This window comes from Thamnophis elegans, chromosome 17, assembly GCF_009769535.1.
Source record: "Thamnophis elegans isolate rThaEle1 chromosome 17, rThaEle1.pri, whole genome shotgun sequence".
In the NCBI taxonomy this organism is placed as follows: Eukaryota; Metazoa; Chordata; class Lepidosauria; order Squamata; family Colubridae; genus Thamnophis; species Thamnophis elegans.
Genome location: NC_045557.1, coordinates 13,608,994 through 13,633,448, shown reverse-complemented (window position 1 = coordinate 13,633,448; position 24,455 = coordinate 13,608,994). Strand labels below are relative to the sequence as shown.

At 45.1% G+C, this 24,455-nt stretch overlaps 1 protein-coding gene and 1 long non-coding RNA gene across 2 annotated transcripts in view; one reads left to right on the top strand and one right to left on the bottom strand.

Annotated features, from left to right (window-relative positions):
- Nucleotides 1-24,455, bottom strand: part of LOC116520190 (prelamin-A/C-like) — a 109,833-nt gene that overhangs the window by 65,204 nt on the left and 20,174 nt on the right.
- LOC116520263 lies at nucleotides 19,351-21,994 on the top strand. Its single transcript, XR_004256735.1, has 2 exons — nucleotides 19,351-19,715; nucleotides 21,488-21,994. It is a non-coding gene; the product is annotated as an uncharacterized LOC116520263 (long non-coding RNA).

The following is a 24,455-nucleotide window of genomic DNA, read 5'->3' as shown; positions in this document are numbered from 1 at the left end:
AATTAACAGAGAGATAGCAAAATTGTCTTATTAGAGAAAGGACAAAAATATATTATTACTAGCAGGAAGCTTCTTATAGACTTTTTGTTGAAAATTAAAAAATGAACTTGTGCTTTATGGATTTGATGATGAGAAAGGCTAAAGAATGGAAAAAGGAGTTATGTGCGGTCTTAGAGAGAGCTAATAGCACTAGCAATAGCACTTAGACATATAGCACTTTACAGTGCTTTACAGCCATCTTTAAATGGTTTACAGAGTCAACATATTGCCCCCAACAACCTGGGTATTCATTTTACCCACCCCAGAAGGATGGAAGGCTGAGTCAACTGTGAGCCTGCTGAGATTTGAACTACCAAATTGCAGACAGCAGAAGTAGCCCACAGTACTGCACTTTAACCACTGCACGGCTCATATATTTGTAATTGCTGTTAAAGATTGGAAGCCATTTGTTTACAACATTATCTGTTTTTTCCTTTCTTTCTCTATTTCTTCTTTGCATTTTTTGTTCTTCTTTTTGTTCACTTCCCTTACTCTTCTCTTTCAAAATTTGCATTATTTTAAAAATATTTAATTAAAAATTATATAAAAATGAAAAGGTTTATAAGCGACAGAACAATGGATTAGTAAGTCTGTGTTATGTTGCTGTCCTATACCTATTTGTCCTCAGCGAAGAGGTGCTCTGGTTGAAGTTGGGTTTATGGAAACAATAGGGATTGCTGCTGGTGTATTACCAGCCCTGTTTCTCAACAGCTTCTCTGCCTGAGTTGCTGAATTCCATTGCTAAGTTGGCAATAATATCTCTAAAGATGCTGCTCACGTATTTTCAAACCTTGCAGTTCTTTCTCCTCCCAAAGTGAAAAAGTCAAATGAATAAAATGACAGGTCAGCTGGCCAATATTAGTATCCTCCATTTTCTTGATGATGTCAAAGCAAGCAGGTCTGGTTATTATGACCAGTTTTAAAGACAACTATGCAGCAGAAAGGTACATAACACCACTGTATTACAATCTTAACACTATAGGAATGAGCCAAGGAATTACGACAAAATGCAATGGTAACTGGTAACCAATGGGTAACTGCCTTGAAGCTCTTGCATTCACATTGCAGATCCTCCAAAGTATTTTAAATATATCACAGCAGAGCATAATCCATGAAAAGCTCATTGCCCAATAATCGATTGCATGATTATGTAGGTATAATGCTAATCTGGCAGCCAAAGCATCTGAACATATACTTAATTGCTCATAGTTGCTATGAGTAATTTAGTAAGTACTTTAGAATGCAAGGAAACATAAGTGAAATATCTTTTTATAAGCCTTCAAAGCAGCCTAGCTTCTTCCCAAATTGACATGATTTCATATTCATAGGACAGCTACAAATAATCATGTGAATCTGGGAAGAGGCACAATGTAATAGTTCAAAAAGGAAGTGCTTGTTACTGGCCAAATGTTTTCCCATAGTACCTCTTCTGAAAGCATTTAAAGCCCTAAAAAAATATTAAAAGCTCTGTCAATTCATACAAAAGCTCTCATTACCAGGTTATACATCCAGTCGTTCCAATAGCTATGTTACACCCACTGCTTTAATGACATCTCTGGATGGAAGATGGCTGCCGAGTTTTTTCGCTCCGGCTCGGGTTGCTGAGAAATTGCGTGGGAGAAGGTGGAATCTTGGTCCAGGAACCCGGCTTCGTGCTTGAAGGAAGTAAGAACTCCTTAGAATACCCGTGCCAGCAGTGGACTGAGGAGATTTGCCTCCCCAGAGCTGCTAGGCTCGGAAGACGCGGACGAGAGAAGATATCCGGAAAAAAAGCGCTGGGCTGGGGCGGAGACTGCCGGCGCGGCTTGCTAGTGCAACTTGGAGACGTTGCTGTCGGGATCCTCGGAACCTTGGAACTTGGAGGGGCTTGGAGTTTGAAAGACCTAGGATACTCCAGAGTGGCCTTCGATGGTGTCGGACGTCCCCTTTCCCCCTCCCTTACAGCGGACGGTGGCTTGGCCGTGGGCGCTGTTGGATGCCCCCCCCCCGCTCATATGGGCGGTGATTTTTGGAGTTTTGCCGGCGTTGTCGGGCGCCCCCCCCCACACACAGCCCCCCAGTGTGTTCCAAGCTGGGGGTGACGGTGGCAGCCGCTTTAGATAATTTTGCGGCTCGAATTGGTGTGGGCGAGTGGCACCAAGTGATCGGTGCAAACGCTGAAGACAACAAGGGCGTATTCCATACTGGTGGGCGGCGCTAGCAGATGGCAAGCATTTGTTTTGAACTGTGAGAGATTAAGATCAAAGACCTGGGCCTGTGTTAACCAGCATTTCATTAAAGAGGGAGTGGCTGATCCTTTACACCTATACAGCTGAGACTGGCTGTGACTGGTGCCTGATTTCTGGCCACCTTAGTTTTCGAGCTCTCTCCCCCCCCTCCTTTCTCTGGTACACCCCCTTCTCTGCTCGCTGCTGCGGGTGACATATGGACAATGGCGGCATCCCTTATGATTTTTTGGGCCGTGCAACATCTCCTGACTGCGCCCACCTGGTTGACTGACTCAGTGAACCCTTGGGGACTGTTCCGGACTACTATCACCACCTTACCATCAAGTGGAAAAATCTATAAGAGGGGATTTAATGTTCTTAACATACTTCCCCTCTCCTTACGACCCACCTTGGCCTCCCTGGACCTTAGACTTTGGACTTTCAGACTCTGGACCCCCATTATTATACCGTCCAAGAACGTGATATACCATCTACGTACCCTATATCCCACGGTTGGTGTACAGCTACCTGAACCGCATTTCTAAGAAGCTGCGTAATCCTTCTTGTTTCCTCCCTTTTCTTTCTTTCTTTTTTTTCCTTCTTTGTATGGGATATGTATGTGATTGAGCGAATGTGCCCACTTTTACTACCTATTATTGCTGTATTTTTTGTGTTTTTAATCATTACGTGGGGATTGTTTGAGTGAACGGATGAGTATGCTTGATTCGGAGGACCTGCCGGGGAATGCGGGGGTCACTGGGGTGGTCGGGCGGACCACGGACACGGGAGTGGGCCGGAGCATTATGGTCGTAACAGGGAGGGGCAGATATGGCGGGGACTTTAGGGCTGACCATTACCGGGGAAGGAGGGCTCGCTAAGTCACAGAGATCCCTCCTTCCGGCCCTATGAGTTCCACTCCGAGGCCAGATGGCGCGAGTAATCAGGACCCTGGTCTCAGGCTGTTGTCGCTAAATGCCAGGTCTGTTGTTCATAAGGCTCCCCTCGTCCGGGACTTAATTTTAGACGAGAGGGCAGACCTGGCATGTATTACTGAAACCTGGCTGGGCCCGGAGGGAGGAGTCCCCCTCGTAGAGATGTGCCCAGAAGGATTTCAGGTGCTTCATCAGCCGAAAGCCCAGGGAAGGGGTGGCGGTGTGGCTATGGTTATCCGGGAGTCATTAGTACCTCGTAGGATCCCTGCTCCGGAGCTTGTCGGGTGTGAGTCCCAGCTGGTGAAGTTGGACCTCAAGGGTCAAGTGGGTCTGCTGTTAACGTACCTGCCTCCCAACAGCGTTGCAGCAGCCCTCCCCTCACTCCTCGAGTCGGTAGCCGAGCTAGCAATTGAGATCCCCAGACTTATGGTCTTGGGGGACTTCAATTTGCCTTCGCTTGGTGAACACTCTGAGGGGCGCAGGAGTTCATGGCTTCCATGATGGCCATGGGCTTGACCCAGGTAATTCGGGGCCCAACCCACTCAGCGGGCCACATGCTCGACCTCGTATTTCTCTAGGAGCAGTGGACTTGTGATCTTGGTCTGAGGGGTAATGAGATCATACCCCTGTCGTGGTCAGACCACTGCCTACTGAGGCTTGACTTTCGGAGGCCAAACCCCCACTGTAGGGAGGAGGAACCGACCAAGTGGTTCCGCCCCAGGCGACTTATGGACCCCCTGAGGTTCCAGACGGAGCTTGGGGTCATTCCTGATACTCTCGCCCACAATCCGGTAGAGACTCTGGTTGCTGCCTGGCACTCGGCAGCATCGGAGACCCTTGACCGGATTGCGCCACTACTGCCCCTCCGAGGCGGCCGATCCCGGAGGCCTCCTTGGTTCACCGAGGAGCTCCGGGAGAGGAAGCGCCGGAGGAGACGCCTAGAGCACCTATGGAGGTCCGATAAATCCGAATCGAACCGAGCACTCTTAACAACTTGCACCAAGGAGTACATCAGGGCACTTAGGGCAGCAAAAAGATCTTATATTGCCACCTTGGTTGCGTCCGCTGAGTCCCGCCCAGCCGCCCTGTTTAGGATAACCCGTTCCCTCCTAAATAGGAGGGATACGGGGGAACCCTTGCAGGGTAGGGCTGAGGATTATGCCCAATTCTTAGCGGACAAAGTTGCTCGGTTTCGGTCGGATTTGGACTCCATCTCTGCAGATCCAGCCGAGGCACAAGAGGATGAATTAGTTGACCACCCCTGGGTTGAGTTTCAGGATGTTGCCCCTGGGGACGTGGACAAGGCCATGAGAGCTGTGAGTGCCTCCACCTGTGTACTGGACCTGTGTCCCTCCTGGCTGGTCGCTAACAGCAGTGAGGTGACACGAGGCTGGATCCAGGTGGTTGTCACCGACTCTCTTCGGGAGGGGCACTTCCCCGCCGCACTCAAAGCGGCGGTGGTGAGACCCCTCCTGAAGAAGCCATCTTTGGATCCAGCTGTTCTCAACAATTACCGTCCAGTCTCCAACCTCCCCTTTGTAGGGAAGGTTGTTGAGAAGGTGGTGGCCTTCCAGCTTCAGCGGTCCTTGGAGGAAGCCAGTTACCTTGACCCCTTCCAGTTGGGCTTCAGACCTGGTTACAGCACAGAAACCGCTTTGGTCGCATTGACTGATGATCTCTGGAGAGCCAGGGATGGAGGCCATGCCTCCATTCTGGTTCTCCTTGACCTCTCGGCGGCTTTCGATACCATCGACCATGGTATCCTTCTGCGACGACTGCGGGAGGTGGGGGTGGGAGGCACTGTCTTGCAGTGGTTCTCCTCCTACCTCTCGGACAGGTCGCAGTCGGTGTTAGTTGGGGGGCAGAGATCGACCCCTAGGCCCCTAACATACGGGGTGCCGCAGGGTTCGGTCTTATCCCCCCTATTTAACATCTACATGAAACCGCTGGGCGAGATCATTCGGAGGCACGGGATAAGATACCATCAATATGCAGACGATACCCAGCTGTATCTGTCTGCCCCGTGCCAACTCAATGAAGCGGTGGACGTGATGAGCCGGGGTCTTGAAGCCGTTAGGGACTGGATGAGGGCTAACAAGCTTGTACTCAACCCGGAGAAAACTGAGTGGCTGTTGTGTTTCCCTCCCAACAATTTGGCTAGTGTTCCATCACTCAGGCTGAGGGGGGGGGTCAAACTTTATACCCCTCAGACAGGGTTCGCAACTTGGGAGTCCTCCTGGACCCACAGCTGACCTTCGACCATCATCTGACGGCTGTGACCAGGGGGGCATTTGCCCAGGTTCGCCTGGTGCGCCAGTTGCGACCCTACCTGAATTGGGAGGCTCTCACAACAGTCACTTGGGCCCTTGTGACCTCTAGGCTGGAATACTGCAATGTGCTCTACATGGGGCTGCCCTTGAAGAGCATCCGGCGACTTCAGCTAGTCCAGAATGCGGCCGCGCGAGTGATTGTGGGTGCACCTCGGTTTGCCCACATAACACCTATCCTTCGCGAGCTGCGCTGGCTACCTGTTGATCTCCGGGTGCGCTTCAAGGTGCTACTTACCACCCAAAAAGCCCTTCATGGTAGTGGATCTGCGTACTTGAGAGACCGCCTCCTGCCAATTACCTCCTTGCGACCTATTAGATCGCATAGACAAGGCCTCCTCCGAGTTCCATCCACCAGTCAGTGTCGACTGGCAACCACACGGAGGAGAGCCTTTTCAGTAGTAGCTCCTACCCTTTGGAACGATCTCCCCGTGGAGATTCGTACCCTCACCACCGTCCAGACCTTCCGCACAGCCCTCAAGACCTGACTATCCCGTCAGGCCTGGGGATCAAGATCGTAATCCGTCCCCACCCGAATGTTGAATGTATGTTCTGTTTTATTTCTATTTTTACTTTATTCACATATTTATTATTTTATTATTTTATTTTACTCCTTCCCCATTAATTGTAAGCCGCCCTGAGTCCCCTCAGGGAAAAGGGCGGCCTATAAATGATAATAAAAAACAACAAACATACAAACAAAAAGCATGAGCAGTACAGAGATGCAGGTCTGTGATGATTGTCTTTGCACTGACCTGGTGTTCTCACTCTGACAAGCTTTAAGTTTCTTTTCAGTTACAAAAAGCTTTCGCTCCATCTCCAAGACTCTCTGACTTTCAAATAAAGCTTTCATCCGCTGTAAAGATAATTCATAATTCAAATTTTCTTTCTCTTTACTAAAAATAAGGAAACAAAAAGTAAGTATTAGAAAACATACAATTGCATAAAGTCAACCTTCACATCGCAGGTCTCAGTTCCTTCCATCTTTTTCACTTAATCCCCATATAAAGATATTAGGATTAAAAACATGTAATATATGAAGCAAAATTAGCAGCCAAAACCATTCAAAAAGATTTATGACGCTCTCAGTACAGAACAATAGTGACTTTTCTAGCCAGCGAAAATCTGTCGCTTTCAGGAGAGAATACAGAAGAAGAAAAAAATTGAAGGAAGAGAACAACTTCAATTATCATTGAAAAAATATCATTGAATCTGGCTCATAAAGTAATATTAAAACATTGAAAGTGGTGTATGATTAAGGTATGGACTAAGACCAGGAAAGATCAGCTTGGGCCCACCTTCAGATAGGGGAAATCAGTGAGTGCCTTTCTCTCGGCTTAGCTCTACTGTGTATGGCAGAGGAAGATAAACAGGGAAGAGAAACATCCAGAATTCTGAACTCATGTTAATATTCTAAAGAACATGGTTTATTTATTTCTAAAATATCTACTAATATTCAAAGTTCTGGCTTTCTTGTTGCATACAGGTGTTTTTTTCCTTATTTATTTTTTTTATCCTCTGAAAAGTTGAATCAGTGGCAGGATAAGAAATTACATTTTATGCTATATGTAGTCTTCTAATCCAAGTAAAACATTTGGACATGGATATTGGGTTCATATACAACATGGTAAGTAAGATATGATTTGTTTAGTTTAGGATATTACAGTTAATCTATGACTTATGACTGTAATTTAGCCTGAAATTACAATACTAAAAAGTGCTGGTTGTTAAACATAAAGTAACTAACTTAATTCTACATTTGTTTTGCCGCAATCATTAAGCAAATCACCATGGTCATTAAGCCAGTGGCACAGGTGTCAAGCAAATTCAGTGTCCCTAATGGGAGCTTCTTCCAGAAACCAGAAGTAAATGCCGGTTTCCAGCAACAAAAATAAAAAAATATGGTCACGTGACTTTGGGATACTGAAAATCATAAATGCAAGTGGGTTGAATACCCAAAATGTGATCACATGATCACTGGAATCCATGTCATAAATACTTTTTTGGAGGGGAAGTATTTGTCATAATGTAAGTTGAAGGCTACCTACACATTAACTCAGCTCTTTTGTTGGAATCCGATATTGTCTTTTTTATTTTCCTTTCCCTATTTTATTGTGAGCCGCCCGGAGTCCTTCGGGAGTGGGCGGCATACAAAACTAATAAACAACAAACAACAACAAATTGTGCCCAGCCATTATATCTTATTCAACAAACTATGTCTTACTGTGTGACCCTGGGATGATTTATACTAAGATACTAAGGCTGAATACAGGTATTATGTATTATGTTCTTGCTAAATTCACACATGATATACCATAAATCACTACTTATAAGCAATGGTGGCTGATTTCACACAATATGCTCTGTAGTATTACTTGATTTCAATTAAAAATGTTAACATTATGTAATGTATAACCAAGGCTTATTTTACTAAAATAGTTAATAGTTAACTTGGTATTTTAATCAAGAAAGTTAAAAAATTAAAAAAGTTAAAAAACAACAATCAAGAAAATCTAACAATTTAGCATTTAGATAAGAAGGAACTAATACTCTAATTTAAACGAATATGCCATGGCTTACTCAGGCTGTCAATTTCCACAATTAGAATTCACAAGACTCACTCTGAATTTTCAAGTTTCATTTGAAGCAAATCAAGATAATAGTTGTGTTCAAATTCAGCATCTTCTGAGGCATTACACTGTTTCAGCTCTCTTGAGTTCTCAGATACCTTCTGGGTAAACAATTATTTAAAAAATTAAAACTAATACACTATTGGCTTTTGCTAATTTCAGTTATCAGTTCACAACAAAAAGGTATGGCAACAAATGAAAATATCTTTGAAGAAAATCATCCCATTCAATGTATGAAATTATGCTATAGCCTGAGGTAAAAATATGTATAAGGGAATATATAAATTCAACTATCTTCAAGAGGAAAATTATCAAATGATTAATGAAATTAACAGCTTACACACCAAATAGATATTTGTGGTATTTTATTGCTTTTTATGCTTCGTGAAATCAGCCTAGAAAACACAACCATGAAAACACATTTTGGGTTCTTATTCCAAAATGGCTTGCTCAATGAATATTAAAGCTTGTCTTTATATAAATGCAAAGTTGTAACACCACTTCCCTGCTTTATTGTACTTCCTGGAACTGAGATTGACAGAGCAACTACTTGTGTGTACTATTCCTCAGTAATGGAGTTCCTCAAGTCTTTCAGTATCATCTACAATCATGATGAACAATGCTTGGGATAAGGTAAAAACACCCCAAAGTCATTCTTCTGTATCTGTCAGTGTTCCAAGTAATGCACCCATAGAAAGCAGAACTCCAAGGCAAGTAGATTCCTCAAAGAACATTTTATTGGATACATCATATTGACACAACTGGTGAAAACCAACTCTGAAAGTTCCTGTGGTTTTCATCTAAGTACTTTTAATTATAAATTTAAAAAGTTACCCTTCCCCCAAGTCATCAGTTATATTGTCCAATAGAGGTGCTGGCCAGTTGCTTGGTTACTCCACTCCTCCTCTCCCCCAGTCACGTGTTGGGAATGTTCTTGGTTTGACTACAAGCCCCCAGTTAGTTATTTTCCCCTGTCCTGTCCCTTCTTCTTCTTGTGGCAACCCTAAAGCTTCAAAGATGGCCTCAGCCACATTCACTTCAGGATTGACAATCGTTGGAAGAAGCATGGCCACGTTTCATTTTTATTCCAATTTTGGGGCTCTCTAAAGCAAATTGCTCCTATTTCATTCTTAAAACCACATTATAACTGAGAAACAGAAATTGCATGATTATAATTTAATTACGGTATTTTGCCACTGAATATCCAGTGATGCATTGGGGAGCTCCCTCACACACTCCTTTCCTGAAACCTTTGCATTTAAACACCCTGCTTGTGCCTCTTGCCTTGATTTCATAGTTCTTGCTGCCATCACCTATATGCCTGGGAATCCCACTTTTGGCGTACTCTCCACTATTCCCTGTGTGTCAGAGAGAGATGGGCCCCATGTTATTTTCGGCATAAATTCCTTTATGGGAGATCTATTTTCTTCAGTTGTAACATCTCGTCTTTATGGTAAGCAACTCACTCTCATTTCATGATTCTTTTTGCTGCATGGGCTTATACTATGTAATGTTTTCCAGATAGTTCTAAATCATTCCTTCACTAACTGCCAATAAGGATTTGATAATTTAGTCATGGTACATACCATTGGTTTTTCTAATGGTTTCACTTTCATTTCATTCTATTTCACCATTATATAGGGGGGGGTGTCTTATAACCCCTCTCTTCTTCTGGCAAATTTATAAAAGTTCAACCGGCCGGAGCAGTCCAAGATGGTAAAAGGGTTTCTTGTAACAGGCACTGTCTAGGGCGATGGCACGAGGGCAGGCACAAAGGATAGTAATAGTGACATAGTCCAGTCAGATGGAAATATGCCAACAAGCCTAGGAGTCCAGAGGCCTGTGGCAGAGAAAGGCCAGATGTTAAAATGCCACAGTAAGCGATAGTCACAGCGCCAAACAGAGAACACAGGGGGAAGCCTCACAACAGCGGGGGGTAAGCAAAGATGGAGTACTTCTATAGGGCACCTGACCAGGCAAGAGCGGAAGAGGGGGGGGGCAAAGACGGGGCGAAGGCAAAGCCATACGGGAGGGAAGCCATCCGAAGGGACTGCCGTCGGCACCAGGCAAAGCCAGCCGCCCAGCTCTCTCAGTCCCAGTAGTAATGATCGTCCACTCTCCCTCCGAAGCAGCAATAGTCCAGCAAAGCCCCCTAAAAAACACAGCCAACACGCTCACCCTCAGCAGTGTTCTTATCCGTCTGCTCTCCTCTCCAAAATAATGGCGGCTGAGCAGAGCCCCCACAGAGCGCTATCACCAGTTCCAGTAATTCCTCCGTCCGTCCGCTTGCATTCCGGGGAGATGGTAACCAGAAAAAGCCCCCAGGGAGTGCAGCTAGCAAGACGGGGCACCAGAACCTTTAAATAGCGCCGAGGGAAGTCGCTGCCAGCGAAAAACGCCAAAGACGCCGAAATCCGCTATCGCTGTTCCCAGCGTGGCTTCGCTTCCTCTACCGTCAGGCAACACACAGACCTCCGATGATGTTTGAGCGAGCCGGGGGCGCCCGAGAATGGCAGCCCCCGCAGAGGTCTGACCCCTTCGGATCCCCAGACTTCGGACATCCCTAAGGAGCTCTTCATAGAAAAATTGGCTCGGTTTTCTTGGGGTTTCCAGCGTTTTTCCGTTTAAATCAGCACGGAGAAGAACGTCTAGCAGCCATCTCGGATCTCGCACATGCGCAGATCTGTTCAACTTGAACTTGAAAATCTCGATTCATCTCACGTTCTTCCTGATTTGAGTAAAAACATTGTTAATTTATCCAAACTAAACTCAATTTAAAAATTTACCCAGACTAAATGTATCTTATTTACAGAACTCTCCAATCCTGTAAATATTCCAAATTTTGAAAGCACATGATAATGGCATTACATGTCACAAAACATCACCATGGTCAGTTTGATCTAGTGTTGCAAGGCATCGGCTAGAAAAGCAGGAGACTATGAAAACAAGTTGGGTGATTATTGGCAGTCACTCTCGGCCCAACCTATCTCACAAGGTTGTTGCTGTGGGAAAAAAGAGGAGAAGGAAAGTGTTGGATATATTCACCACCTGGATTTATTTGTAAAAATAATAAAGGCATTATAAATAATAATAGCACTAGGAGTGTTAGACTTATATACCACTTTATAGTGCTTTAACAGTCCTCACTAAGGCAGTTTAGAGTCAGCCCTAGCAATCTGGATCCTCATTTTACCAATTTCAAGAAGGCTGAGTCACCTTGAGCTGGTCAGAATTGGTCTGCGTGGGCAGAACTAGCCTGTAACCTGCATTGCACCCATTGTGACAGCACAGCTTCCAAAGATAAATGTCTAGAAGCAATCTGTTTAGCAATCTGCTAAGATTGCTCTCTGATACTTTCCCAGGTTACTGTCTTATGCTTCAACTTATTTTATCCTTTTTCGAGCCAGGAGACAGTGCTGGAATGTAGTTGCCTATCATTTTCTTTCCCAAGACAAGACCAGGGTAGGTGCAGAAATGTTGTAAAAGAATGCAAATCTTCCAGGTTGTCCCAAAGGTGTTTTCTTTTCAAAAGGCAACTGGACTTTCTGGTTTTTCTTTGAAGATATTTCGCCTCTCATCCAAGCTTTTTCAGCTGAAGCTGCGACAAACCATGACCTTGATGACTAAGAATCTCCATAGAGAGAATACTCCAGGTTGCCATTTTGCTTTATCCTACACTAGCAAACATTTTTTTAAAAAAAAACAACTGAAAGAATATGATTATATTCTAATGATGTTAGCAGAGGCTAACAAAAACTAAATAGATAATATATTTTAGGTTCAGGAGATCACAATGTCTGTCCGTCTGTCGTCCGTCCGTCCGTCATCCATCCATCCATCCATCCATCCATCCATCCATCCATCCATCCATCCATCCATCCATCCTTCCTTCCTTCCTTAACATTGTATTACAGAAAACAGTTTAGTCTTAGGAAAAAAATTGATAATTTAAGGCAGTCCAGTAATTGTTCAGAATAGTAGATGTAGACAATTGCTTTTGATGCTTAAAACAAAATAGGACAAAAATCAAGTAGAGGATTTGCTTTATTTATCCTAGCTACCGATTCAAACAATACATTCCTAACAAAATAAATAATAGCTAAGCATATGTCCTTTCAGTTGAAATCTGTAAAAGATACAAATCCAGCAAAGCTTCTCACTGCTAAAAAATATTTATGTTATAAGGCCTAGAATTAAAAAGCTGATCATTTCTTGGGTACAAGTTTTTGGTTTCGCCAATATGGCGAGAATCCCTGAGTTGTCTCCAAGGCATTCCTGTCCACGCAAGTACGTTCCCACCTTGCCTATCGCCACAACAAAGGTGGTAACAGCTGTAGGATACATCAAGATCTACGGGGGGAACAATGTTCACATCAGTCTCATCATGGGAATGGTGAAACTAGCACCACAACTACCCGTCAACCAGTCCCAAGAACCACTCGCTTCAAAAACTATCCAGACGGAAGCCTCTCATGTTGGGCTTAGCAGTAATCATCTTCACCACCCTCGTGTGTAGAAGGTGCAGCCATCATCAACTCTCAAGCCTTGGTTCCAGAGTTTTTGGATCCTGAAATACCAACTGCCCTTACTCCAGCCACCTTACTGACCCAGAAGACAGGTGACTGGCCAGAACCAGCAGGGAACTTCAATCCCAAAGACATGTATTGGAACTTGTGGCCTAAGGGACTTGTGTCCACTGGAACTCATGGCCTATGGGACTTGTGTACCAAGCCCCACCCAGTAATGATGAACTAATTCGTCAGATGGAGGCTCAGGTTGCGAAGAGGATTTCCACCAAGAAACTCTACACCAGACCAATCAGCGACCGGTACTGCTGCTACGAAAGACTGAACCAGAAGATTGAACCTCAAGCTTTGCATGCTTTGTGTTTACATGATTGTTTGCACTGTCTGAAGCTATGCCTTGTGTAACCCAGTTAATCAGTTAGGTAGAGTTGCATGCTCAGTTAATTAGTCAGTTAATTACATGTTTGATGTTAAGCCTTTGTTTATCTTAGTTGATTAGATAGTCATGCTATGTCTTTGTGTAACTCAGTTAGTTAGGCAGTCAGTTGCATTTTTATGCCATGTTTTTTGTTTATCTTTAGTTAAAGGCTAGTTGATAGTGGAATTTATAATTCCAGGTGGGGAGTGTGCTGTCCCAGTGTGCTGTCCCAACAGTATATAGCTAATTTAGGGAATTAAGTGCTGTCTCCTTTAAGAAACTACCTCATGGAAATGTTACTACCTCATGGGTAATGTAGTCCCATAACATTGACCACATCTGTGCTCCTGATTGGACAGTGGGATACTCTGCCCAGGAAATTGATTTATTACTGGGCACTCACTGAATCGCCATCGGCACGCCAGAAGCAGCTTTGCACCAGCAGCATGGGTTAGAGGAATTAATGTTTTTACACTACGTGATGGGACAGATCATGGAAAGTCAGAAGAATCTTAACACTGAACTGTAAGTTTTGCTATTAAGGATGCCTGATAATAAACGTGATCTGAAAAGATTCCCAAGCGTGGAGTTAACTGGCTGCCTGAGCAGAACCTCATTGCCCGGAGCAGAACAGTGACTTTTTCCAAGGCTGTGGTAAATGAATGGTTATAAGGCAACAACTACCTTTACCATCATGAAAGAAAACATTGCTATCCTATATATATATAGTCTGTACTATGGTCAGCATCTCTAAATAATAAATTGTGAATGATTTCCCAAACTATTAGTATAACCAACCTATTAATATGATTATTATATTAATAATTGAATATTCATTTCATTTTCCCATGAACAAAGGGAGGTAAAATTTAAACTTTCCCTCTGGGCTGATCCAGTACCTCATGCCTCTAAATCTTTCCTTTGATGCAGTAAGAAATGGGCACCAAGATATATGCAGTTTTAGTCTTTGCCAGGGTGAACACTTTTTGCTCACCACCGTTCTTCTATAGCAGATGTCTGTCTTGTTATAAGTCCGTGATACTTCTTTTTCAGAATTTTGAACAAGCAAAATATACTCACTAGGGAGAAGTAGAATTGAAGAACCAAATGTTGGAGAGTTTAAATCTTGAATACCGTATATACGAGTATAAGCCGAGTTTTTCAGCCCACTTTTTGGGCTGAAAAAAGCCGGCTCGGCTTATACTCGAGTCTACAATGGATCCGGCAGTGCTGTTGCCTGTTGGAGAGGAGGGGATTTTTCCTGCGAGACCCGTCCAGAAAAATGCGGGGAGAGGCATTTGTGGAACTCCCGGCCGCTGCCCACCATGGGGAGAGAGGGAAGAGCCCGAGCGAGCCGCCTCGGTTTGGCAACCAAACCCATCCAGCCTTTTACCTCGTCCCCGCAGCCCGCCCGCTTGCAGCCCCCTCCCGGTGGCGCCAACTACTCCCGTGCCCGGCCTCCAGCCGAGGCAAGTCGGGTCTCTTAAGCTAGAGAGAGGAGGGGAGGGAAGCAGGGACAGGGCGACAATGGGCCGAGAGGCTGAGTTGGAGCAAATTCCGCGGCGGAGGCGGCGTCCCAGCTCCAGCGGCTCCGAGGCGAGCGGCTTGGCCCTTCCGCTGGACGCTCGGAGATGAAGGCGCGCTGGCGCTGAGTGAGCGGCGAGCTTGCCAAGCGCGCGGCTCCGGGAAGCCCCCCTTCTCCTGCTGCTGGAAGCCGAGCGAGCCCGCCGCCCACGGACTCCCGCGGCCGCCCCAGGGCTCCGGGAGGCAGGACCTGGAGGCAGCAGCCCTGCCGCCGCCCCGCGCCTCCACCCGCTGCACGAGACGCGGGGGACCCCGCTTCCCCTGGCCGGATGCGTCCTGGCGGAGCTGAGCCATGCGGCGGAGGCTCCCGCTCTGGTTCCGGAGCTTGCTGTGCCTCTGGCCGGTCCTGGTGGGACCCGCGGCAGGTAAGAGGCGCCGTTGAGCGCTCATACAATGATTTATGTATGAGGTTTAAGTGACTGAGACACACTCCTGGCTACGCAGCAATGTTATTTCGACTTAGGATACTATGAAATCCCCCAAATCCTCCCCACTCCAGGGGAAGGATACTATGAAATCCCACCAAATCCCCCACTCCAGGGGGTACTATGAATCCCCCAAATCCTCCCCACTCCAGGGGTAGGATACTATGAAATAAATAAGGGGTAGGATACTATGAAATCCCCCAAATCCTCCCACTCCAGGGGTAGGATACTATGAAATCCCCAAATCCTCCCCACTCCAGGGGAAGGATACTATGAAATCCCCCAAATCCTCCCCACTCCAGGGGTAGGATACTATGAAATCCCCCAAATCCTCCCCACTCCAGGGGTAGGATACTATGAAATCCCCCAAATCCTCCCCACTCCAGGGGTAGGATACTATGAAATCCCCAAATCCTCCCCACTCCAGGGGTAGGATACTATGAAATCCCCCAAATCCTCCCACTCCAGGGGTAGGATACTATGAAATCCCCAAATCCTCCCCACTCCAGGGGTAGGATACTATGAAATCCCCCAAATCCTCCCCACTCCAGGGGAAGGATACTATGAAATCCCCAAATCCTCCCCCACTCAGGGGTAGGATACTATGAAATCCCATCCTCCCCACTCCAGGGGTAGGATACTATGAAATCCCCCAAATCCTCCCCACTCCAGGGGTAGGATACTATGAAATCCCCCAAATCCTCCCCACTCCAGGGGTAGGATACTATGAAATCCCCCAAATCCTCCCCACTCCAGGGGAAGGATACTATGAAATCCCCAAATCCTCCCCACTCCAGGGGAAGGATACTATGAAATCCCCAAATCCTCCCCACTCCAGGGGAAGGATACTATGAAATCCACATTCCTCCCCACTACAGGGGAAGGATACTATGAAATCCCCCAAATCCTCCCCACTCCAGGGGTAGGATACTATGAAATCCACATTCCCTCCCCACTACAGGGGAGATACTATGAAATCCCCAAATCCTCCCACTCCAGGGGAAGGATACTATGAAATCCACATTTCCTGCCCACCAGGGGAAGGATACTATGAAATCCCCAAATCCCCCCACTCCAGGGATAGGATACTATGAAAGCCACATTCCCTCCCCACTACAGGGGTAGGATACTGAAATCCCCAATTCCTCCCCACTCCAGGGGAGGATACTATGAAAGCCACATTCCCTCCCCACTCCAGGGGTAGGATACTGCAAAATCCCCAATTCCTCCCCACTCCAGGGAAGGATATGAAATCCCCAATTCCTCCCCACTCCAGGGAGGAAATAAATATTCAAAAAACATTATTGGTATCTATTTTTATTTTTGAAATTTACCGGTAGCTGCTGCATTTCCCACCCTAGGCTTATACTCGAGTCAATAACTTTTCCAGCTTTTTGGGGTAAATTAGGTGCCTCGGCTTATATTCGGGTCGGCTTATACCGAGTATATACGGTATGAGGCTCTTAAGCAGCAGCAAAATGTACAGCTGGATGCATTGCGCATAGAAACTGGAAACATTACATGGGCAAAAAATAAAGGAGCTTGAAAATAAGGTGCATTATGCAAAGAATAAGATGAATCTGTTGTTTATAGTAATTGGTCCCTTGTAATAATGCTAAACTGTCTTTAAAATGTTTTGGACTTAATACATCTATTGAGAAATCAATTCTGAATTGGAGTATGTTTCTGCCATGTTAAACTATGTATAGAATAGAATATGGTATATATTTTAATGTTCTTTTGTAATCATTACAAACATTCCACTGAACCCGTTTATTAAAACAAAATTATGCTTTTTATCAAATTCAATGCGAGTTCAGGTGGAGTATGGAATAATTAAATACTTTGTACATAACCCATTATGCCCTTAAATCTATATCCTTACAAAATAAATGAACTGTTTTAATACAAATACAGCATTTTAATATATGTAGTTGTGTGTAGATGTAGATTCACCTTCAGACATGTGATGTTATTTACTAAATTAAAAGGGGGGGGGGTCTTTACAGGCTGCCATTGTGTTACTTTATTGAATTTGTTACATTTTACTGCTTTATATTGGGAGCAGCCCAAAATCACTCTGGATCAGGTTACCAAAATGAAAGAACATGCATGCCCCCCCCCCCTTATGGAAAAAACCCCAAGTCAGTTTATTGGAAACGGAGAATCAGCGTATTAAAGATCTCAGAAGGGAAAAACTAATTAAAAATAGGAAACGCAAGGGAAGATTTAGAGGGTGTTAGAAATAATCTTGATTTTAACTAAGCCTTTTTGGATGAGAGATTTTTCCAAACTCCAAAGCTAGAGTATAAACCGATTGCTTGCTAGTAAATTGCCACCTAAGTTGGTGCAAGGAGGCAAAAAAACAACTATGATCTGAGCTAAAACTTCCTCAGGCAAATCACAATCTTTTCCAAGAGGGCATCTTCCTCACATTCCACTAATCGAGCATAAAGATGTTTTTGTTAACAAATTCTAAATGACTGTCTGAACTACCTGATCTTCAACTCAACACCTCCCCCCCTCCAATGAAGCAGCAGGCGAAATTTACCTTCAGCTGTTCTGATTTTAAAATGCTTTCCCCCTTTCAACAATAGGGTGCTTAAATGCCTTATTTACAATGTGGTTAATGATAGAATTGAGTGCTAGATCTAACCAGGTTTTATTTACGACTACTAGAGGCAAAGTGAACAATCCCCTTCTGGCTGCAATTTTCAGAACTATTTGAAGAAAAAGCGACACAATATGCCTTCTCTCCCCAATTGACATTTCAGATTTTTCTGAAGATAAAAAAATACATTTCAGTTCAGATAGCAAACTGTCGTTGGAAGAAATATCCAGATTCCGTTCCAAGCCAGGATATAATGAAGCGGCAGAACCACCAACCATGTGAGGTTCTGGGAAGTTTAGAGTGGATGGGTTTATACGGTCTATATTCCTATGGGGTCATGGCTAGTTTTGTAGGCAAAAGGGGAAATATAAATTCTAGGCTTTCAAGTTAATTTTATCAACGCTTGATTTGTGTTGCTTATCTGAAGTTCTTTCCGACTCCTTCCTCCTTCTGAATAGATTAACAAATCAGCATTTCTATAAACTGGCTTCAGTTTCTTCTTGGGGCAGGGAAACAGGCTGATTTCTGCCTCCCTTAAGGTTCCCCCCATTTCTCCTTTAGGGGAAATATTCCATCCCCCCCCTTTGAATATCCCCAAAAATTTCGTGGGGGGGGGGGTGTATTCCACATTACTGAGCAAATTTTCCCAAGAGCAACTGGAATTACATTCGTCTTCAAACTAGCTTACTGCCAAACAGAGTTTGAAGAACTGCAGTCCAAATGAGTTTAGCTAACAAGGTTGGAGGCCAAAGCCCTCTTGCAGGAATTGTGGACTGAGGTGGACTGTGGCTGGCGGGGGCTGAGAACAGACTCGTTATTCCTGCAGGCACAGCGATACTAGCTAGAGAGACTGAGAATATCAGGTGTTTTTTATCTGAGCACTTGATTGCAACAAGTGGACAAACCGTAGGTATTGTCAGTAAACTCTCCTATATATATATATATGTTACTTTACTCAGGGTTTTATTAACTCCACAAGATCTCAGCTCTTTTTGTTTTTAAAAATCGATGCCGCTAAGCAAAAGGAGGCAGAATAGATGGGCAGAAGCAGCCTGAGAGAATAAAGTGTATAGGCCACCCGTAAAGTTCAAGGAAGCCGCACCTAAAATTCTCGTTCCAGTCCTCTACATTAACTTTCCACTCACAATAATCACACGGGCTGCTCTCATAGGCGTCTTTTCCCTGCTTTTCTCTGCCCCCCCCCCTCAGCCTTCTTCACGGCTTCCCTTTCGCTTCTCCTCCGCAACGTCTGTCGGTGCCTCGAGTGCTCGAATGGAACACACGGTAAATACTAAGTCCCTGAAATGAGGCTGAGCGTTCAAGGCGCAGCTGTCGCCCGAACAACCTGCATTCATCTCTCCCAATTTCCTGGCCTCCTTCCCAAGAGACGCCATTACAAAGCGGTTCTGCCCTTCAAATTACACGAGCGTTTTCCCTCAGAGCTTAGTTTGCTTTCCTGCCCTTCTCGACGCTTTCCTTTTTTTTCAGAGAAGCCGCCGCGCCTGTTCCTATTCCCCCTTCGCGCCTGTTCCTATTCCCCCTTCCCGCCCGTCTTTCAGCCAAGACCGCCACGGGAGGCGCGCCCGGCGGGCCCTCCCGCCACCACCTTTAAAGCCGCGCCACACCCGCCCCGCCCCATTTACATAACCGTAGGCTAGCGAAATCTCGCGAGAAAGAAGTCACTGCCAGCGTCGGGTGAGAGGGAGGAACCTTAGCTGGCCGGCTCTCGCGAGAATACCCATCCCACGTTCCCAAAGAGCCACAGGTGACAGTAGTTGCAACGAACACTTCCGGCTTTCTCTCGGAACGGACCGCAGAGCGACGGCGAAGAAGGCGGGCGCGAGCCTTGGGCTGCGCGTGGAGCCAATTCCTCTTCTGTGCTTCATAGTCAACCTCCGTTCGTCCCTCACCGACAGACTCGGGAGGCCTGTTCGGCTGAGGAGGCGGAGGAATTCTTCCCCAATCATGGAGTCCCCAGGGCGCCTGCCGGGCATCGGGGTCACCAGGGTCCTCACGGTAATTCCTGGCCGCGGAGCCTTTGCTGGAAGGGTGCGGGGTGACCGGCTCTTGCTGGGCTGAGCCACGATCATCCCGCGGGTGGAGCCGTTCCCTAGTTGGAGCCAGAGGAGAAGGAGCTCTGCGGTTTCTTGGGTGGGGGAAACCAGCGCTTTGCAATGAAAAGCGTGGGTGGGGGGGGGGGGTTTGTTCTTTGACCCTGCCAGGCGGGGGGGCGGGGGGGGCGGGAGGTTGCAGCTGTCCAGAGGGGGGAGGGGCTTAAGGGGGGGGTTGGGGGGGGGGTCCAGAGAATCCCGAGTGGGGAGGATCGTCCGCTTTGCCAGCCAGCCAGGCTGAGCTCGCTGTCTCTCCCGACTGCCCGCTCCCCGTGTGGTTTCAGGAAGAAATCGGGGCGACCGATAAGCAACGGCAGGCAACGACGGTTGTAATCTGGCACCCAAGGACAGTCGTTATTGTCTGGGCGTCTGCGGGGGTAAAAAGCACGACCGGGGGGGGGGGGTGATTATAGTAGTTTTTGCCCTGCGATGAGCAGCTGGAGAGATTTGGGTAGCCAGGCAGGAGGGAGAGAATGAGAGAGAGGGAAAAGAGGGAAACAAATGAAAGAGAAATGAGAGAGGGAAACAAATGAGAGAGAGGAGGGGGAGAGGAAAAGAACAATAAGAGAGAAAGGGGGAAAGAGAAATGAGAAAATGATGGAGGGAGAGAATGAGAGAGAGAACAAGGGAAAGAGAAATGAGAAAACGATGGAGGGAGAGAATGAGAGAGAGGAAAGGGAGAAACAAATGAAAGAGAAATGAGAGACGGAAACAAATGAGAGAGAGGAAGGGGAGAGGAAAAGAACAATAAGAGAGAAAGGGGGAAAGAGAAATGAGAAAATGATGGAGGGAGAGAATGAGAGAGAAAGGGGGAAAGAGAAATGAGAAAATGATGGAGGGAGAGAATGAGAGAGAGGAAAGGGAGAAACAAATGAAAGAGAAATTAGAGAGGGAAACAAATGAGAGAGAGGAGGGGGAGAGGAAAAGAACAATAAGAGAGAAAGGGGGAAAGAGAAATGAGAAAACGATGGAGGGAGAGAATGAGAGAGAAAGGGGGAAAGAGAAATGAGAAAATGATGGAGGGAGAGAATGAGAGAGAGGAGGGGGAAGGAAAAGAACAATAAGAGAGAAAGGGGGAAAGAGAAATGAGAAAACGATGGAGGGAGAGAATGAGAGAGAGAAAGGGGGAAAGAGAAATGAGAAAACGATGGAGGGAGAGAATGAGAGAGAGAAAGGGGGAAAGAGAAATGAGAAAATGATGGAGGGAGAGAATGAGAGAGAGAAGGGGGAGAGGAAAAAGAACAATAAGAGAGAACGAGGGAAAGAGAAATGAGAAAACGATGGAGGGAGAGAATGAGAGAGAGGGAAAGAGGGAAACAAATGAAAGAGAAATGAGAGAGGGAAACAAATGAAGGAGAAGAGGAGAAAGAACAATAAGAGAGAAAGGGGGAAAGAGAAATGAGAAAACGATGGAGGGAGAGAATGAGAGAGAGGAAAAAGAAACAATTGAGAGAGAGAAAGGGGGGGAGGCAACCCTTTCTTTGTTCCTTTGCTCCTGAACATTTGACTCTTGTTTGAGGGTGGGGGGATATAAGGCAGACCTAGGATTCTAATGGGCTGCAGGTTGCATTCATTCAGTATATTTGTAAACATAGATGTGTTTGGAAACTTTTGTCAGCGAATGGTTCTCATCTGCAATTATAATTCTGATAAATTTATCTTCGGTTTTTTTCATAGGACACGGATTGGTCTGAACCCTGGATTTTAACTCTAGTGTTTTTCCACATAGTCTGCTTATGTTTTACTTACCTTTCATTGCAGCACTATCATTTCCAAATAGGACTTTTTCTGTCTCTCAGTAAGTATTATGTGAAGAATTTCTATGGACATAGTTCTTCTCTGATTGACAATGAGACATATTTTAAGGGTCATGTATGAATGTTTTTCACTCATTAAGAATGCTTAGACTATAAAGTCACATTAAGCCATGGTTTATAGAATAAAACACAGTTGGCTAAATTCATGCAATATACTAACCAGGGTTTATAACCCCCGTATTTGGACTTATTGGATATACGAAACCACACCAAGCTCTATAGTATTATTCAAAGGGATACTGTAATTTCTTTACATTGAATGGCCACATTGGATATTTTATGGCATGAGAATAGCTGTGGGTTGACTAGGGCAGTACCACCAAATGGGCTCAATTGGGGTAAGAAATAGAAATGTTTAATGGATTAAATGGAAAAAAAAATATGTTTTATGACTTAAAGTCTTTTAAATTCCTTCATAGTCTGTTTTTTTCTCCTAAGTGCAGAATTTTTGGCTCTGTCCATTCTGAAGAGTATATGGAGGTCACATATTATTCGGTCCTTTTGATTAGAGCAATGAGTTAGCCCAGGAGAGACTTTAATTTTAGTTAAGGTTCTGGCAGGAATATTTATATGATACTATTCCATTCATGAGGGGAAATCGGGAGTTAGGTTCACTAGTTCTTGCCCATAGGTCTCTCTGCTGTTGGCAGAGGGGTCCGCGTGTCACGGGGGCTGCCTGGCACCGATCAGCTGAGAGGCTGGCAAAGAAGCGGCTCTCGGAGGAAGAAGGCAGGGATGCTGACTGGCATTCGCTTTCCTTCCTGTTCGCCGCCGCCTGCAGCCCTGGCCCCGCCTACACTGTAGGCTCTCCGGCTTGGGGGGGGGAGGGGTTGGACTAGATGACCTCCAAGGTCTCTTCCAACTCTGATTCATTTAACAACCGTGTTACTAATTTAGAAACTGCCACGATTCACTTAACAACGACATTACTAATTTGAAAACTGCAGCAATTCACTTAACAACCGTTACTAATTTAAAACTGCGGTGATTCACTTAACAACTGCATTACTAATTTAAAAACTGCAGTTATTCACTTAACAACTGTGTTACTAATTTAAAAGCTAGTGATTCACTTAACAACCCTGTTACTAATTTAAAAACTAGTGATTCACTTAACAACCGTGTTAATTTATAAATTAGTGATTCACTTAACAACTGCATTATTAATTTAAAAACTGCAGTGATTCACTTAACAACCCTGTTACTAATTTAAAAACTAGTGATTCACTTAACAACCGTGTTACTAATTTATAAATTAGTGATTCACTTAAGAAGCGTGTTATTAATTTGAAAACTGCAATGATTCACTTAACAACCATGTTACTAATTTAAAAACTTCAATGGTTCACTTAACAACAGCATTGCTAATTTAAAAACTGCAGCAATTCAGTTAACAACCATGTTACTAATTTAAGAACTAGTGATTCACTTAACAACCGTGTTACTAATTTTAAAACTGCAGCCATTCATTTAACTACCGTGATCCTAATTTAAAAACTGCAGTAATTCACTTAACAACCGTGTTAATAATTTAAAAACTGCAGTGATTCACTTAACAACTGCATTACTAATTTAAAAACTGCCGCAATTCACTTAACAACCACGTTGCTAATGGAAGCGGAAGCGCAACAGCCAATGTTGGGGAAGGGGGAAGGAGTGGCGCTCCCCTGTTCTCACCAAGGACCTGGAGAAAGAGCTTGGATCAGGGCCAACACACACCCACGTTTAGTCTGGGAGGGGTTTCCTTTCTGGCTGATTCTGAAAGTGTAGGGTCATATACCTCTTTCCCTTATCTGTCAGGGGGAGGGTTTTGCTGACACTTGCATGCTGTCATTATGTATTTTCTTTTTAAATGCTTTGAATTAGTCTTCTGTTTTTTTACCAATGGCACAAGAGAAGAAAGGGATAATTTTCAGGAAATAGAAAACTAAGCTACGGTATTGGCTCGCATCTTTTATGCATCTTTGTATTTTTACATCTGAAAATTAGTACTTACAAATCATCACACATTCCATGCATTATTATACTATTTGCATATGAAAGGGCTGTATATTAAATGAGCCATTTAATATATTGAAAGCCAAGTTTATTTTCTATTGGTTCATCCTCTCAAAGGTGACTGATCAGATTTCTTTAGCAAGTTCAAATTGGCCTAACCTCCATGTGGATTGTTTTGGCAGCAGTAAAGAGTCTACTAGTTTTTGGGGGATCAGCCATGGTCAGCTAGGTGTTACCATCCATAGCATTGATACAGCAAATGGTTCCAGTTCTTGGATCATCATATAAAAACAAATGGTTAAATATAGTTTACAGCCATCCAATATATAAATGTTGTATACGTGCAACTCAATAAATAATAGGTTTATGTACCCCAACTTTTCCGCACACACTGAAAAAAAATTAGAGGGAACATTGCCCCCCACCCCAGAGGATCCATGGATGGGATCCCTGCCCCCCGAGTCCTTTTGGATGGCTCTTCTGGGCCCTTCTCCCCCTTTGAGAATTTGCTGGGAAACGGTGGACCCTCCTATGGGGAAGGACTTCTCACCAAGGATGACGATTCCCCCGACTCTGCACGGCTTCCCAGGGAGGAGGAAGAGCTGCAGAGTTCCTCTAGAGGCACCCCTGGACTTCCTCTGCCCCCCTTCACGTACGTCCCATATGCCCGGAGGGAGCCAATCCTGAGCCTCATCCCCTAACCTGTCCTGCCCAGTTGGCCCAGAGGAGATGGTTCTTTGCCTCTCTGCCAAGGTGGCGCAGTGGTTAAATGCAGCACTGCAGGCTACTGCTAGATCAGCAGGTCAGCAGTTCAAATCTCACCGGCTCAG